Below are 18868 nucleotides of genomic sequence, written 5' to 3'. Positions count from 1 at the left end.
TGAAAGAAAAAGTGTGTCTGTGATCATCTCTGTCTTTTATTCTGAGATAACCTTTCTGTACCTCAAAGTTTTTACTTTCATCAACAGCTAAATTTGTCAAAACTCTTATCTTACCTCACGTACTTAATTGAGTTGTTTATATTAATGAAAAAGAGTTTTGCATAAATTATGTTTCTGAAGGCTTTCATTTAAGCAGTTTCCTGGTAACTTCCTTTATTGTTTGGGTGCCTTTTGATAGAAAAAAAAATGAGCTGTGATATGTGAGTCAGTATTGTATTCTCCATATTTTAAATAAGAAAACTACTCAAATGCCTAGATAACTGCAGACTATTATCTTCATTTCTGGATTATGTTTTTCCTTTTGAAACCTGAGGGAAGATTTGCAGTATCTAAATGTTTCAAGCCAGAGAGACACTGGAGCCCAGATTATCAAATTCTATTTTTCAGCCTTACCATGGATTCACTGTAAGAAACTATAAAAGTTGGTTGAATTTGGAGACGACGTAATAACACACCTAGGAAATATGACCTTCATTTACATCATGTTCTTTCTTTACTATTAGCTTCTTGGTGCACTTGATAAAATGCTGTTAGAGATGCCTAAAAATTGATATGCAGCAACTTCAAATCTCAAAAGCTAAAATAGCAGTGAACACTTGAAGGGAAAAGTTTTTAAAGTATCAATCGCACAAGGAAGTAATTGAGAGGTGTTATAAAAAGAGGAAGGAAGTATTAAACTTAGCTCTTTTTCACCTCTGTAGTGACTTGATACTCAGAATAATCTACCCTTACAGGATTTTTTTTCTTGGCTCTCTCCTGGGTTCCAATGTCACAGATTACAGACAGAAAAGGATGAAGAATACTTCAGTAATGGTGTCAATAAATGGTATTAAATTGTTCTCTAATATCTGTGTGTCATATACTAAGTCACATAAAAGCTGGATTCAAATTAATATATATAATATATATATATATAATACTTCCTCTTATTCCCATGCTCTTAATTGATGTTAGTGGCATTAACATGATGTTTGTATGTTAAGACTTTGTGCATTACTTAACTCATTTGTTTTCAACCCTTTAGTCAATTTATTAGTTATCAAATTTTACCAATGTGCTATCTGAATACTGTGGAAACTATAAATAAGATGACAGTGACTATTTCCATCAAATTGTGCTATTAGAATTTTAAATAAATAGAAAATAAATATCAATAGTCATGACAACTTCGAATTTATTCTCAATAGCTGATGCTGTTTAACATTTTTTTAACTCTGGAAAATTACAAATATGTAGAGATAAACCAATTCTGACTTGATAACTGTTAAAATACCCCAACATTGTGATGTAATCATCAATTAAATGTCCCTACATAAATGCACATTTATATGAAGAAATATTTATCCCATATTAAGTAAAAAATGCTTTAAAAAGACACAACACATTGCACCTGTCTTAGAGTAAGAGATACTAAATTTCACCTCCAATCTTAAAATTAAAAATGAAAGCAAAAAGTGTGCACAAAAATATGAAGGTACAGTTTTCAGACAGTAAAACAATAGGCAGCAGAATATTTTACATCACAGAGAAATGCTTACAAGCATGCTTAGAAATGATTAAACTGATTTTGGTGTAAGGTGTCAGAAAGGGGTCCAGTTTCTGTTTTCTGCACATGGCTAGCCAGTTATCCCAACACCATTTATTAAGCAGAGGATCCTTTCCCCATTGCTTGTTTTTGTCAGGTTTGTCATATATCAGATGGTTGTAGATGTGTGGCATTGCCTTAAGACCTCTCTGTTCTGTTCCATTGGTCTATAACTCTGTTTTGGTACCAGTACCCTGCTGTTTTGATTACTGTAGCCTTGCACTGTTTACAATAGCAAAGACCTGGCACCAAGCCAAATGCCCATCCATGATAGACTGGACAAGGAAAATATGGCACATATACACCTTGGAAAACTATACAGCCATAAAAACGATGGGTACGTGTCCTTTGTAAGGACATGGATGAATCTGGAAATCATTCTCAGCAAACTGACACAAAAGCAGAATATCAAACAGTGCATGTTCTCACTCATAGGTAAGTGTTGAACAATGAGAACACATGGACACAGGGAGAGGAGCATCACACCCTGGGGTCTACTGTGGGGAGTGTAGGGGAGGGACAGCAGGGATTGGGAAGTTTGGGAAGGGATAACACTGGGAGAAATGCCAGATATAGGTGATGGGGGATGGAAGCAGCAAACCACATTGCCATATATGTACCTATGCAACAATCCTGCATGATCTGTATATGTACTCCAGAACCTAAAGTACAAAAAAAAAAAAATTGAACTGATGACAAAGTATTTAAATGGATAGCAAAGCAATTTCCAACACAAAAAGAATATGATAAAACTCTAGACCCAATAATGTAAAACCACAATATCCGTTACCCAACCAAAAATTATCAAGATAATAGAGTTATCAACCACAGATGTTAAAAAAATGCTTTTATAAATAGATACCACATTTAAGACAGTAGAGAAAAAATTATGAGAGGCATAGGAGGTATGTAGAATGAATCAAATACACATCCATCCATATAAAACAAATATCTGAAATGAAAAAACACTGTATCAGATAACAGCAGATTAGACATTTCAGAAGATACTAGTGATATTGAAAACAAAACAATATAAAATATCCAAAATATAACATTTTTTATTTTGAGAAAAATAAGAATTAAAAACAGAGCCTTGTTGACTAGTGTGACAATATCAAATTGTCTAATACTGTCTACTAGCCTCAGAAGAAGTAGAAGAATACAAAATCTTAAATAAATAAGGGAATTAATAATTTTTTATTCACAGATGATATGTGATTCTCTAGAGAAAATCTTGAATAATCTTCAAAAATGTTTTGAGAACTATTAAAGATTTTTATCAGGTTGCTGAATGCAAGCAACAAATAAATGGACATTTAAATAAATGAAAACAAATTCTATACACACCTGTATCAAATTTAGAAAATTTTAGGGATATATTTAACAGGAAGTGTGCAAGTCTTACACAATGAAAAGTATGAAGTATTGCTAAGGGAAATTATGGAATACTTAAGTGAATTAAAAACAGTACTATCATTATGGATCAGAAGACCAGTATTGTAAATATTTCAAATCTCTTTAACTTTATTTACAATTTTAGTCATCTAAACCAAAATGGAAATCAGCAAGCTTCTCTTAACCTTTATATAAAAACAATGTTGAATAACTAAAATTATCTGATTTTAACACTTACTGCAAAGGTATAGTAACAAATGGAGTGTGGTATTGATATAATGGTAGAAATATAGACCAATATAAAATGATAGGAAGGCCAAAATATAAAACACACATAAGGTAAATAAATTTTTCATAAAACATCAAGGTAATTCAATGCATAAAGAATGAACTTTCAAGATTATTTTAAAAATATATTTTATTGCACTTTAGGTTCTGGGGTACACAGGCAGAACATGCAAGATTGCTGCATATTTACATACATGGAAATGAGGTTTGCTGCTTCCATCCCCATCACCTATATCTCACATTTCTCCCCATGTTATCCCTCCCCAAATCCCTACCTCCCACTGTCCCCCCCATCCCTCCCAACAGAACCCAGTGTGTGATGCTCCCCTCCCTGTGTCCATGTGTTCTCATTGTTCAATACCTGCCTATGAGTGAGAACATGCAGTGTTTGATTTTCTGTTCTTGTATCAGTTCACTGAGAATGATGGTTTCCAGATTCATCCCTGTCCCTACAAAGGACACAAACTCATTCTTTTTATGGCTGCATAGTATTTCATGGTGCATATGTGCCACATTTTCCTTGTCCAGTCTATTGTCAATGGGCATTTGGGTTGGTTCCAGGTCTTTGCTATTGGAAACAGTGCCGCAATGAACATACATGTGCACATGTCTTTATAATAGAACAATGTATAATCCTTTGAATATATACCCAGTAATGGGATTGCTAGGTCAAATGGAATTTCTATTTCTATGTCCTTGAGGAAGAGACACACTGTCTTCCACAATGGATGAACTAATTTACACTCCCCCCAACAGTGTAGAAGTGTTTCTATTTCTCCACATCCTCTCCAACATCTGTTTTCTCCAGATTTTTTAGTACATCTCGGTGAGGCTTGCCAGGTCAGAGTTGCAATGACTGCATCCATTCCCTTGACACAGGCCCCCTTGAATTATTTCCCAGATTCCAGACCAAACTTACCTTACCTCCGGAGGCTTTTTTAGGACCCTGAAGAATTTTGGGTGAACGTGCAGCCGTGCAGTCGCTTATCCTTCACGGTGACACTCTGGGGCCCTGGGGCAACTCAGGGGATGCCTCCCCTAGAGGCCCCCGAGGTGGGAGCAGCTGCCCAGGCGAGACTCTGAGATGGCTTTTGTCTAGTTGATGGAGGAATATGAATAATATCTCCCAGGGCCTTCAAATGAAGTATTGGATGCGAGATTGAAATAATCAACCCAGACAAAAGTATGTTAAATTACAGGGTCTTTATTGCCGGCGACCACGGAGGACTCACGTCTCTCCAACCCGTGGCCCCGAACTCAGGGGGGAGCAGCGTATTTAAGCTGAAAAACCACATCCTGAATGCAGGGCAAGCAACTCTACAGAAGCTTATCTTGGTAACTACTAATAAGCAAAGGCCAGACAGTTACTAATAAGAAAAAGACAAGCAGCTTTACATGGTGTGCGTTTTTAGAGCAAGCTGGCAATTTTGTTTATAGAAGCCAAGGTCAGCAGTTATTGCAAGGAGAATGGGACAGTACAACTTATTTTTGGAAAAAATAGCTTTGTCTTATAAAATGATGTTGCTCAGGCTCTAACTCTAGGCCCACTATAGCACATTATTATTACAGTATCCTACATATTTAAGAAGCTACAGAAAAGGTCGAACATGCTATATAGAATTAGGGAAGATATAAAAAAGACTCAACTTACAAACACTCAACCGTGACCACTCCTGAAAGTGCACTCAGGTGGCATGTGGAGTTTAGGAAACAGTAGCAGCTGAAAATGTATCAGTGCCATTATCCTAATAAGACACTCTTCATGAAAACCATGGAGTATGTGGGAAACACTTTGCTTCACCCAGCAGGTTGAAAGGAAGAGAAGGTTCAGAGGACTCTGTGTGTCAGACAAGACTTTTCTCTGAGGCGACACGATGGACAGAGCTTCTTGAAATGTGAGAAAAACCCAAAGAGACAATATCACATAAAGCATGAGAGAAAACATGTGAAATATATCTCTGAAAACATTCAAATGTAAAGATCATCTTAAGTAACACATGAAAATGCATGCCTCCAAAAGGAATGTATGCTGATGGCCAAGAGAAAGCTGTGGTTAAACCTTCACAGCTGTTTAAACTCCAGAACCATATTTTCTCTTTTCATGAAGCAGAACATTCACCTATGTGTGAACATGCTGGTGGTGGCAAAGGTTTGCAACAAAACGAAGTCTGAGTAGTCAGGCATGTGTGTGGTTCTGACAGGAAAAGTCAAATGACCAAAATAAAACAATCTTGTGGAAAATAGTCTTGACTCTCTTCTCATTGTATGCATCCCTCCTAAACAAAAACAAGAACACTTATCTTTGCCCACAAACGGAGTGTCAATGAATTGTATTGAAGACAAGGTGCTCTACACAGCACAGTTGTGATACCCCCATTTAAATCACAGATTGCTTTGTTTAAAGAACTGTAGACTGAGGAGCTTAGCTATTTTCTGTAAGAAGCATGTTTTGTTTTTCTTGATTAAAACCACTATTGCAGTGGCTCAAACCTAAACCCATGTACTTGGGAGGCTGAGGTGGGAAGATCCCTTGAGCCCAGAAGTTTGAGGAACAGTGAACAAAAATTCTGCCACTGTACTCCAGCCTGGGTGGCAGAGTGAAATCTGCCCCTGCTCTGTACCCCGTCACTAAAAAATAAATAAATAAATAAGATGATAAAAATTACTGATGCAGAAAACAAAACCCAAAGGAAATTTCTAGAGATTCTTAAAAAATTCTGAAATTCAGAATACATAGCAGAATATTCCATAAGATTAGAGATTGCAGAATAAAATATTAGTAAATTAATAAATTTTATACATAAATAATTTAAAATATCCAATGTGAAAGATAAAAAAAGACTGAAAAAATAAAAGGACATCAGTGGACTGTGGAACAACTCTACAGGACTGAGAACATGTAAAATTAAGCTATTAATATATTTTGAATTTTTAAAACTCTTAGTTAATAATACTGAATATTTTTGAAATGTGAGATAAACTATAAACTCAAAGAACCAAGAAACTCAAAGAACCTCAGGCACAAGTCTGAAATCAAAACTAAACAAAACATGAAGAAACATTGTAAAGCAAATTTCTTAAAGGAGTAATGAAAAAAATCTTAAAAGCAACTACAGGCTACCATAAAAAACAAAAAGGTGATTTCTTATCCGAAGCAATAGAAGGGATATGTTCCTTAACGCATTGAGAGAAAAAAATAGATAAACCTAATATTATGTCTACCATAAAAATTCGTTTTAAAATAAAAGGCAAAATAAAGGTTTTTCAGACATACAAATGCTTCAAGACTGTATTACCAACAAATCTAGGTTACCTAAAATGTAAAAGACATTAAGACAGATGCAAATGATAGCAGGTGGGATTCCAGATCCACAGAAACGAATGAAAAACACCACAAATTGAAACTATATATATAAATATAAAGACATTTTTCTTGCTATATGAAAATTTAAAAATGCAATTAATTGAAACAATAATAATCTGTCATGGAATTTAAACCTATATAAAGGTAACATACAGAAATGAACTATATCTCTATATACTAGCTATGAACAATTGGAAATTAAAATGTCTATATGTGTGTGTGTGTATATGCATGTGTGTGTACATATACATATGCAGACATTTTAATTTCTTTATATAGGCAAGAGCATTAAAAATGTAACACTTAGAGATAAAGCCTACAAAATATTTGAAAAGCTTATACACTAAAAACTGAAAAATGTTTTAGAGAGAACTTTTAAAGAAAAATAAATGAAAAACTATATGTGTCTATGGATTGGATGACTTTTATTTAGATGTCTACTTTCCCAAATGGATCTATAAGTTAAAAGCAATAGTATTCAACATTGCAGCAGATATTTAATAAAATAATGCTAATTTTTAAATTCATGTGGAAAGGACAAGGAAATTGAATATTTAAGCCAATTTTGGGGAAAAAAGGAAGCAAACTTGAGAAATTATATTGCCTGATTTCAATACTTATTCTAAAGCTTCTCTAGGAAAGTGGGGATAGTATGGGTGTTCAATTAGACAAATAAATCAAAGGAACAAAATAGAGTCTGGAAATAGACACAACCATATAAGTCTATTTTCTAAAGTCGCAAGTGCAATTTAGTGAAATAAGGATAGTTTTTTCAAAAAATTTTGTGGAAAATCTGGATATCCATATTCAAAAAATTTAGCTGGTCCCAAAGTTATAGCATATACAATAATGAGCCTAAAATGCATTAGAGACTTAAAAGCAAAGCAAAAACTGAAACTCCCCAACTTTTAGAGTAAAACATAGGAGAACATATTTATGACCTTAGGCTTTGTATGTAAACCTTAGACATCATAAGCTCACTTCCACAACTGATTTAAATTGAATACATTTGTATTGATATACATTTAATAAATTAAATATAAAAATAGACCACTTAGACTTCATAAAAGCTAAGAACTCTGCTTGTCAGAAGGCACTGTTTAAAAATGAAAATGTAAGTCACTGAATAGGAGAAACTATTTGCAAATCACATGTTTTAGAAAAGGATTTGTATTCAAATATAAAGAACTCACTCAAAATTCAATAATAAGAAAACAAAAATTCAAATAAATATAGGAAAACAAATGTGAGAAATAACACACACAAATAGTGACCATTCCAATATCAGCAGAAATGAGAGCATTAAATTCATCCTAACACAGGAAGACAAATAACTATGCATATACATATACACACAGACACACACATAAATTGCTGTATAAATAAGAATTTCTCTGGTCAGAGGGAATCAGGTTGTAGAATTCTCATTTATTGCCTTCCAATTTACTACAGTTCTTTCTTTTTCTTATAGTTCCCTTTCCCCTTGATAAAGTTGACAAGATGTGGAAAGTGATGACAGAAAATTTTGCTGGATAATTAAAGGCATTTTTTACTGTGAGAGAAAATCAGAAGAATATGTATAGAATGTGTATCCCTTAATTTAGCTTATGTTTTAAACTTACAATAGAATAAATATAAGGGCTCCCATAGATAAGAACTTTCAATTTTATTTTCTATAATCCTTTTGAATTTGTTTATGACATTGTTATTAATCAGCTTTTCTAACTGGTTTTGATGAATCCCATCTTCTCCCTCTAAATTGGTGTGTATTAGCATCTAGAGCTCATGTTTTTAGTGATCCTGAGATTTAAAGGCAGAGCTGCCATTCCTAAAAGTAAGTATTTAACATGTGCTCTCTCTCATACTCAATAGCGGATATTACATTTCTAATTTTCTTGTGTGTTTTTCCTCCTTTCTACAATTTATTGTTTCTAAATAAGAAATGCTGTAATTTCTATTCCTTGGCAAGTCAACCCTAACAATGCAGTGATGATTAGATATGCTGCTAGACCCAGTCCTTCTCTCTCTTCCTCATTTGCCCTTTAATTCCCTTCCTCAGCAGTGGGGCATTTAGTATCAATATGTCATATAACATTTATTACTTTGAAGTACCTTAGGCATAGCATTAAGAACAATACATGTTTAATTGAACTAAGGACACATGGACAAGTGAAATACGCCTATAAGAGAGAGAGGGCTCTATGGATCTCACACATATTTCTAGGGGGCTGGGGGCAGTATAAAAGTATTTAATTTCTGAGAGAGAAATCATGCTGAGAAGACTCAAAAAGGCAAGGTATGGGCCCTAAAGAAAACTGCTTTTGAATGCCTAATTACCCTAAGCATATCCCCATGTTCAAATATTTTTCAAATACCTGAAAGATTTGAGGAGGGCAGGTTTTAGTAGCTGAAACAGAAAGACCTAAATATAAGACCTGTATTATAAGAAAGTATATTCTTCATGTGGCACTGAGGTGTTGATCCATGCACAACATTTTAATGGAGTTTTGACAGCAGATAATTTAGGTTAAAGAATTTTTGTTAGTAGGTTACTGATTTACAGCAAGACCGAAAGTGGTTTTTGTGTACATTGAAAAATTGTGTAGGATGGAGATGAAGTTTCGAATACTGATTTAAAAATAGGCTAGCCAATAAATGGTGTGAATAAAATTGAATATTCATTTTAAAAGTTAGAAATCTTTCTCAAACCACATTTAAAAACATAAATTTCAAGCAATAAATGCAAGAAAAGCTGTATTTTCAAAGAATTAGATGAAAATAAAAAAATACTTCTAGAACTTCTTTAAAAAGACATTTTAATTTAAAAAACTTGAAGTCAAATGCAATGCTATCAAAAAAAGATGGTGATGTAAAACAAAGTCCACATATACTGCAGAATGCTGTTTAATAATGCTTTTAAAAGAAAGAAGCAAATTTAAACATACCGACACAAGGAAATCTCCAAGTCATATTGTTATCAAATGCAATTCAGAGAAAATTACATATGATCTATTAAAAACAGTGTAACAAAAAGTATGTGTGTTTATGTGTGTGTGGTGTTTGTAAATCAATACACTAACGTCTGGACGTGTATAAACTAGGCTCTTACCAGTGGTTATTTCTAGGGAGGAAAACAGGATTATATGAAGGTACAATGGTATTTTCACTCTTGGAAAGGTTTGACATTTTCCAACATTATATTCCTCTATTATTTGAGTAATTCTAGAAACATTTAAAATAAAATCACATTTTAAATGGTATTTTTTCTTATAATTTCATTCATTTGGAAATGCAGTTAAGAAAGACAGGATGAGATTTTAGATCAATTTCACAGTTGCAAAAGGGAAAAAATACTATTGCAGAGAAGGTAGTATTCCTGGAAGTATTTTACATGTTGTGTTACTTTTCTTTTAAGCTCTAAGTCACAGTCAACCTATTATGATGGTTTCTTAAATAGATTTTTTAAATTTTATTTTGATTGTATTTTTTATCTTAATTAAATGTAAAAATGAAGCACAATGGGACAAAAATATAAATGAATGTATATTGATATAGCTCAGGTGTATTAATGAATTATTATTTACCACTTTCCCAGATTGCTACTTAGAGCTTACAGGCAACACCTTTGTAGCATTAGTACTAAGCATTTTCTTTTCTTTCTTTTTTTTTTTTTTTTCCATAGGTAACAATTTATTTTGCAAAGAATTAAGAAAGGGCACTATACAATTTCACTTGAGTGAGGAAAGAGCAAAGTTTGGGGAAAGTCTACCCTACTGTAATAGGTAGAAAAAATGGCTCCCAAAGATATCCATGTCCATTTAATTCCTAGAACCTGTGAATATGTTACTATATGTGGCAAAGGGAAATAAAGGTTGGAGATGGAATTAAGGATGATAACCAGCAGATCTTAAAATAAGGGGATTATTCTGGATTCTCAGCGTTGGCCCAATGTAATCAAGCATTCTTAAAAATAGAAGAGTAAGATGTAACTATGGAAAAGAGAAATAAAGAGATGGCATTTTAAGAAGGACTCAATCTGCTGTTGCTGGCTTTGAAGATGAAGGAAAGAGACACACCTAGGAATGCAGGAAAGCCTCTAGATGCTGGAAAAGGGGAGGTCATAGAATCTGTCCTGGAGCCTCCACTAGGAACACAGCCCCACTGACACCTCAATTTTAGTGCAGTGAGATCCAAGTTGGACTTCGAACCTATGAGTGAGAACATGCAGTGTTTGGCTTTCTGTTCTCATGTCATTTTGCTGAGAATGATGATTTCCAGATTCATCCAAGTTCCTACAAAGGATACAAACTCATCATTTTTTATGGCTGCATAGTATTCCATGGTGTATATGTACCACATTTTCTTTGTCCAGTCTATCATCGACAGGCATTTGGGTTGGTTCCAGGTCTTTGCTGTTGTACACAGGGCTGCAATGAACATACACATGCACGTGTTTCTTTTTCATGATTCCAGGAAAATAGGCCTAAAACAAATTTGCACTTCTAATTTTATCTTCTAAACTTGATTTCTTCAATTCATGGCTGAATGATGTATCATTTTAATCAAATTATTACTATGAATTTTTAAGGAATTGTACAAAATTGGATAAGAAGGTTGCAATTCTAGGTGAAATGATGTGAATTACTTTACCAATTGGAAATTCTTGAGATCTCTCTCACTAGACAAGTGACATATTGCAAAATCCCTTGATATAAAAGTGTATGAGAGAGTTAAGAAATATAGACTCATCTTAATATCACAAATAAGAATTTAAAGGAATGCATTTTTTTTACTTCACTGTTGTGCTAACTTCAGTTCTGGTAAGTTTTGAGTATCTAAAGCACTTTTAACTGTGTTCAACTTTAATGTATGACAAGTATTTGATTTTGTTATTCATCTTGCTGTATAAGAACTATGCCTGAGGCTATAAAATGCATTCTATTTTAGAGTCTGAAATATCAGTCATAAACTTAACTTATTAAAACTCAAAGAGATAAAAGTTTCTATATAAATTATTATAATACAAAGGGAAATAATTCCATAGCCTGGTTGGAAGATAAGCCCTGCATTTGGGAATAGGCTTAGAGGGTTTAGCAACATTGATGCATTTCACATTGCCCCTCACAGAAGAGAGTTGCCATAGAAAGCCTCAGGAAAGAGAATGAGATATATGCTCCCTTCAAACATTTAAGAAAAAGTCTAATTTAAAGATTTTTTAAGTGCTAATTTTAATTAATAGTGAAGCAGACATTTTCTATTTTTTTTAATTTCCATCTATGATTTCAGCCTGCTGCCTGTTTCCTAGAAAAAATAAAATTTAGTAATATATTCTTATTTTAGGAAAAGACATAATTATAGGTTTATACAATGTGGTCATATAATGTTTGTTCCAAAAGGGATCTTATAACTTTGTTTTCTTATTTTACAGATAGTAAATTAAAGAATTATTTTAGGCCAGGAGTGGTGGCTCATATCTTTAATTCCAGCACTTTGGGAGACCAAGGTTGGTGAATCACTGGAGCCTGGTAGTTTGAGACCAGTCTAGACAACATGGTGAAAACTTTCTTCTACAAAAAAATTATCTATGCCTGTCGTCCCAGGTTCACAAGAGGCTGAGGTGGGAGGATGACCTGAGCCCAAAGGGTCAAGGCTGTAGTGATCCATGCCAGGGCACCAGAGTGAGATCCTGTCTCAAGAGAAATTAAAAATAAATAAAGAATTATTTTTTGCAAAAGGAAATAAGCTCTTGTTTCTACATAACCATTATGCAGGAAAGCTTGAATAACTGCAAAACAGCATGTCGTTTTCTTAATTATGTGTATAGGTGACTCATTTATCAGTCATGAAGCAAACATCAGTGGGAGGATTTGAAGAGCTGGGAAACCTGAGATTACAACTCAATGCAGAAAATAGCTGTCCTTTTTCTTCTGGGAACAGGTTACAAAAGATCCAGAAAAACAGCAATAACAAAAATTCCTAGAGAAGCAATAAAAAAAAGGACAAAATGAGTACTATTTCCACAAATAGTCCTTAATAATCAGTACTCTATTGTTTATTAAGAAAAAATATATTACAGTGGAACATAATGTTATACGTAGTTTTGAATATTGTCACCATTTCTATTTATTTTATTTCTTTGAGTTAAGTTCTTTTTACTGTTGCACCATATAATCTTAGCTTCTATGGTAACAGATATTTCTGTTCAACAATGTCATTTTGACAAAACAATGCAACAGTTGAAGATGTTTTCAGGTGATGCTGAGAATCCTCAAGTATTACATGAACTAGATCAAGCAAACATTGAGAGACATTATTAATGGGCCAACTGAGCATCTTTGAGACCCTCAGAAAGTTCTTTGTTGAGACAAAGCCATGCTGTGTTGAAGTTGAAAAAAATGAAATAAGGGACAGGGAAAGGTGCTATGTAGCATAACTACAACTCAATTGCTAGCCAACCTCCTACACAATGTACAGTCACAACCAGTGAGTCACTATTAATATAACACAGAGACAGCCTTGCATAAAGTATGAAGGGAAAATCTTTTCTGAAAAGGAGCATAATGGAACGGTGCGCTGTTGTCAAGACAAAAACCTCGTGGTAGTATGAAATACAAAAGATCTGATTAGAATGTGCAGTCTAACTTCTTACTAACTTTAGATGCAGTTCCCAGGGAGGGGACTTAATCCCTAATTTTAGTCAAAGGGCAAATGTACAATTAAGCTAACCCAAATGCCTCAGCCAATATTTTAGGAAAATTCTCTTATCCCTGGACTCCCTAACCTACCATGGCTTAATAAGAAGTTCCTAGTGCACCAAATTGCTGTTTGTCAGGCTGCAAAGAGCACAGCCCACTAAACTGCTCTATATCAGCTGACACATTGGTCTGAACCAAATGTGAGTATAAAATACAGTACAGCATGTGTAGTTGCTGGATTGAAAATAAACTTTTTTTTAATGCACATGAAAAATACCTCCCTTATTTCTAATCCAAAAATATCTGCCAGCCGTTGTTGGAACACTGATGTGTTTTGAGGCTTTGGCCACCAAACTAATTTGAAAGTAAAAAAATACATATGAAATAACAAGATTTACTGAAAAGATGTTGCGAGAATAAGAAAATGCATAATTATGGGAATGTTTGTGCTGGTAACAGCACTGGCCCAAGTCTCCTTATGTGTTCATGAACAGAAGTATTTCCAGTCCCTGAAGTTGTTGGTGGGTTGAGTAGGGTTGGTTTACAGTGTGCCCCTGTAAATAAGCAGTGCCATCGTTTTTGAGAAGAAGGTTTGTCTTTTGACTGCTTAGGGTTCATTAGCTCCTCTCTTTATCTTGCAGAGAGGAAAAAAGGGGAATAATAAGGGAGTTTTGGAAACAAATCTGATCTGAGAAAATAGTCTGACCATAGCTAATCCATAGCTAATCATAGAATGCATTGCTTTCTCTCAACCAATATCCATTTCAACTTAAATGTACTCATTATGCTTATCCAATTTTTTTTCTGAAATATAAAATCGATGTCACCAAGATTTCAGGGAATATAGAGGAAAGTAAAACACAGACTCTACACTCAAACTTCCAGTTTATAGGTAAAAATTAAAAGTCCACAAATAAATATTACTCAAAGAAAAATATAAAAGCTATGAGGTAGTACAAATAAAATGTAGAGGGAAATAAGAGAAAGTTTAAAGCCACCTAGTCATTTAGAGCAGCCTCAAACAACCTGGATAAATAAGGAAAATCAGTTCCTTCCTCAAAACATCCTACTGTCACTTGCTTAAAATTTGTGACACAAATTTTAAGAACTTCCATGAGAAAAAAGCATGAAAAGTGACCCAAGAGTTGCATTTGTATATTATAGAAATGGATTTTATTTCATTTCTTTAGCACCATTTGTTCTATTGTGCTTTAAGTTCTGGGGTACACGTGCAGATCTTGCAGGATTGTTGCTTAGGTACACACATGCCTTGGCGGTTTGCTGTCTCCATCCTCCCATCACCTACAGCAGGAATTTCTTCCAGTGTTATCTCTCCCCAACTGCCCCTAGCCTCCACTAACCCCCCCCAGCCCACATCCCCCAACAGACCCCAGTTTGTGACGTTTACCTCCCTATGCCCATGTGTTCTCATTATTCAACACCTGCCTTGAGTGAGAACATGCAGTGTCTGGTTTTCTGTTCTTGTGTCAGTTTGCTGAGAATGATGGTTTCCGGATTCATACATGTTGCTACAAAGGACATGAATTCATCCTTTTTTATGGCTGATAGTATCCCATGATTTATATGTACCATATTTTCCTTGTCCAGTCTATCATTGATGGGCATTTTAGTTGGTTCCAGGTCTTTGCTATTGTAAACAGTGCCACAGTCAACATATGTATGCATGTGTCTTTATAATAGAATGATTTATAATCCTTTGGGTATACCCTGTAATGGGATTGCTGGGTCAAATGGAATTTCTATTTCTAGATCCTTGAGGAATCGCCACATTGTCTTCTACAATGGTTAAACTAATTTACACTCTCACCGGCAGTGTAAAAGTGTTCCTGTTTCTCCACATCCTCTTCAGCATCTGTCGTCTCCAGATTTTTTAATGATCACCATTCTAACTGACATGAAATGGTATCTCAATGAGGTTTTGATTTGCATTTCTCTAATAATTAGTGATGACGAACATTTTTCCATATCTTTGTTGACCTCATAAATGACTTCTTTTGAAAAATGTCTGTTCGTGAATTTTGCCCACTTTTGAAAGGGTTCGTTTCTTTCTTGTAGATCTGCTTTAGTTCTCTCTAGATTCTGGATATTAGCCCTTTGTCAGATGGGTAGATTGTAAATTTTTTCTTCCCATTCTGTTGGTTGGCAGTGCACTCTAATGATTGTTTCTTTTGCTGTGCAGAAACTCTGGAGTTTAATAACATCTCATTTGTCTGTTTTGCCTTCTGTTGCCAATACTTTTGGTGTTTTAATCATGAAGTCCTTGCCTATGTGTATGTCCTGAATGGTTTTGCCTATGTGTTCTTCCATGGTTTCTAAGGTATTAGGTCTTATGTTTGAATCTTTAATCCATCTGTAGTTAATTTTAGTGTAAGGTGTAAGGAAGGGGTCCATTTTTAGCTTTTTCCACATGGGTAGCCAGTTTTTCCAACAACATTTATTAAACAGGAAATCCTTTCCCCATTGGTTGTTTTTGTCAGATTTGTCAAAGATCAGATCATTGTAGATGCGTGGTGTTACTTCTGACGCCTCTGTTCTGTTCCATTTTTCCATATCTCCCTTTTAAAAAAAAGCATTTCAGGTATCACTACTGGAAGATGATATAATAATTTCCTTTAAAAAAAAACTAAATGCTAATGAAGATCACTGACAAACTACTAGAATTATTCAGTGAGTTCTATAAGATGGTGGTTTCTAGATCTGCACTCTGCATTAGTGAGAAAGCTATACCTGGAAAAAACTTCTGGATACACAAGGCAAAATATTTTGTGTTACTTATTTAGCAAAATCTCATGAGTACATTAGATTATGGTGGTTACTTTATACTTAACTACTTACCAAGTGGTTACTGAAATGTTTTCTTTGTCTTGGTACCTTTGCAGAACAGCAAGTAATAAATAAGCGAAATTAGTCACCAATGTCAAAAGTCAAAGACTAGCTGCCACTATGCATAGATATAAGTTCTAAAGTCCAAATGTAACTAGTTTTATTATGTATGTGTTTGTGCATGTCTGTGTGTTTTGTGGTCATTGAGAACAGCTCATGTTATACATTTTCAAATGAGAAACTGAAGAAAAAAGTGAAAGGGGATGAATTTGTTCTCTCTTTTAAAGTGTCCTTCAAGGACTGTCAAAGGACAGTCAAACATTTTTGTACTTCAAAGAGAGACAGAGATTATATATCTGGGAAAAAATACTGTATTTTTAATATCTTTCCATTGTCAACTTGCTTTAAAAATAGAAACCATTTTAGGGGGTTTAAAAAATTATTCTACAGTAATACCTATTATAGACATTTTCTATGTGAGTCACAACTTTCTATGCACCAAAATTCAACTTCTCAAATTATTTAATTTTGGACTTCACAGAAACAACCAAATAATTAATATAAATTAGTCTTTTACTAACATAATACATTTATAGTTATTTTTATTACATACTAAGTATTCCTCAGTGATTTGTGTCAATTTCTTTCCTTTTATCTTTTCTGACATAGGATTTCACTGTGTTGCCCAAGCAGGTCTCCAACTTCTGGGCTCAAGTCATCCTGCCACTTCGGCTTCCCAAGTAGTATATATCAATTTTTAATTCCATTCTTCTAGGCATGAAATCAGATATAGTTATAATTATTATTTAACTGGGTTAGATTTATTTTGTTGTACTATTCACGCTAAGTTTGCTTTGCCTTTCCTTTAAGTTCTGAGTTCCTTTTTACATATTAGTCTACATAAAAAATAGATGTTGTTGTTGTTTTTGCAGGACTATTATTACTAATCACAGCATTGTTTTATAAATCTTGTGTGCATTAAGACTTCATGTTCTTAATTATTTTTAATTGATTATATTTTTCCGAAGGATTTGCTCTCTCAGTTATCTTGTTCAACACCTTCCATGTCTTGCTATCTTGGTTACTATCTTTTATGAGGGAAATAATTCTATTTTTCTTTGTAGTTAACCTGCTACTATCTCTATAGTTCATCAGAGTCTTACCTTTTACTAGCTGCTTTGGAGTTCTGTCTCTCTATTCCCTTGCTATAGTATATAGCACACATATTTGTTAGGGGTGTCATAAGGACAAAGAGCACTGTGCTATTACGGATTACTCTGGTTTATCCTGGTTCCGAGAAGAAAATATAAATAGATCTAGAATGTGTTCACAATGAATACAAATCTCTGTATTAGTCAGCGTTCTCCCAAGAGACTAAACCATTAGGATATAGAGAGATATAAAAAGAAGATATATTATGGGAATTGGCTCACACCAATTATGGAGTCCAAGAAGTTCCATGATATCCCCTCTGCAAGCTGGAGAACTAGAGAAGTCAATATTTAATTCAGTCCGAGTCCAGTGACCTGAGAATCAAGGGAACCAATGGCATTACTTACAGCAGAGAGAGTGTGGGCTGATCTAAATCCTGGTCCCAGGTCAAAGTTCCAAAAACCAGGACCACCAGAGCAGAAGAGGATGAATGTTCTAGCACAAGGAAGTGGGGAATTGGCTCTTTCTCATCCTTTTTCTTTATTCAGGCAGGACTTCCATGGACTGGATGGAGTTTGCCCACAATGCGAAGGGCAGATTTCCTTTACTCAGTCTACTAATCCAAATGCTAATCTCCATCAGAAACACCCTCACAGACACAACCAGAAATAATGTTTTACCAGGTATCTTGGCATCCTCTGACTCACTCAAGTTGGCAGATAAAATTAACCATCATACCTCTGATCTGGCAGAAATGAAAATATCATAATACTTTTTAGTGTCATGGTATGTACTTAATCACCGGCTACAGTGGCTCAAGAATTTGTGGTTACCACATCATGGTAATTATGAAAGCTTGGAGAACTTAATCATTTATTAATTCTCTCCCTCAGGCTTATGTTACAACAAATTATAAAAGGATCAAAGAATGACATCTGTTTTATTAGTGGTCATAATGTGCCTATTACCTTGAAAATAAAAAGATTTTGGTATACTTTGTACTATCTAACACCAAAATGAAATTATCAAAATGAGTTTGTCTACCTAACCATTTGGAAAATCTTAGTTTACTTCAGTGATCTGGCATTGGAAAGCTGCATTCTGACTTTTGTTACCCATAGGCAATTTAGCTTCCTGAGACTCTGTCTTATACACATACTAGAAATTATGTTTTATGATTATTTTGATATAAATATGGATATACTAAATATATAAAACACTTTCTTCAACCTAAAGGTGTATTACATTTTATTCCTTTTCATTCTTCTATGGGTCAATATTTTTTAACTGGAAATTACTAAACTTATGCAAAAATCTTCTGACCTTTAAGTTTATCTCAGTGAATCAAAGGTTCCATTTTTTTTCCTACTTAAGATACTTTTCATTATTGTGACTATATACTTTGAAAGTATATTTTTAGAATACTTATTTACACATTTATTAATTAATTCAATAAATATTTATTAAGCAGTTTCTCCTTGTATA

Source organism: Callithrix jacchus, chromosome 2 (assembly GCF_049354715.1).
Source record: "Callithrix jacchus isolate 240 chromosome 2, calJac240_pri, whole genome shotgun sequence".
NCBI lineage: Eukaryota > Metazoa > Chordata > Mammalia > Primates > Cebidae > Callithrix > Callithrix jacchus.
The sequence above is the reverse complement of the archived record's forward strand: the minus strand, read 5'-3'. Positions refer to the sequence as shown.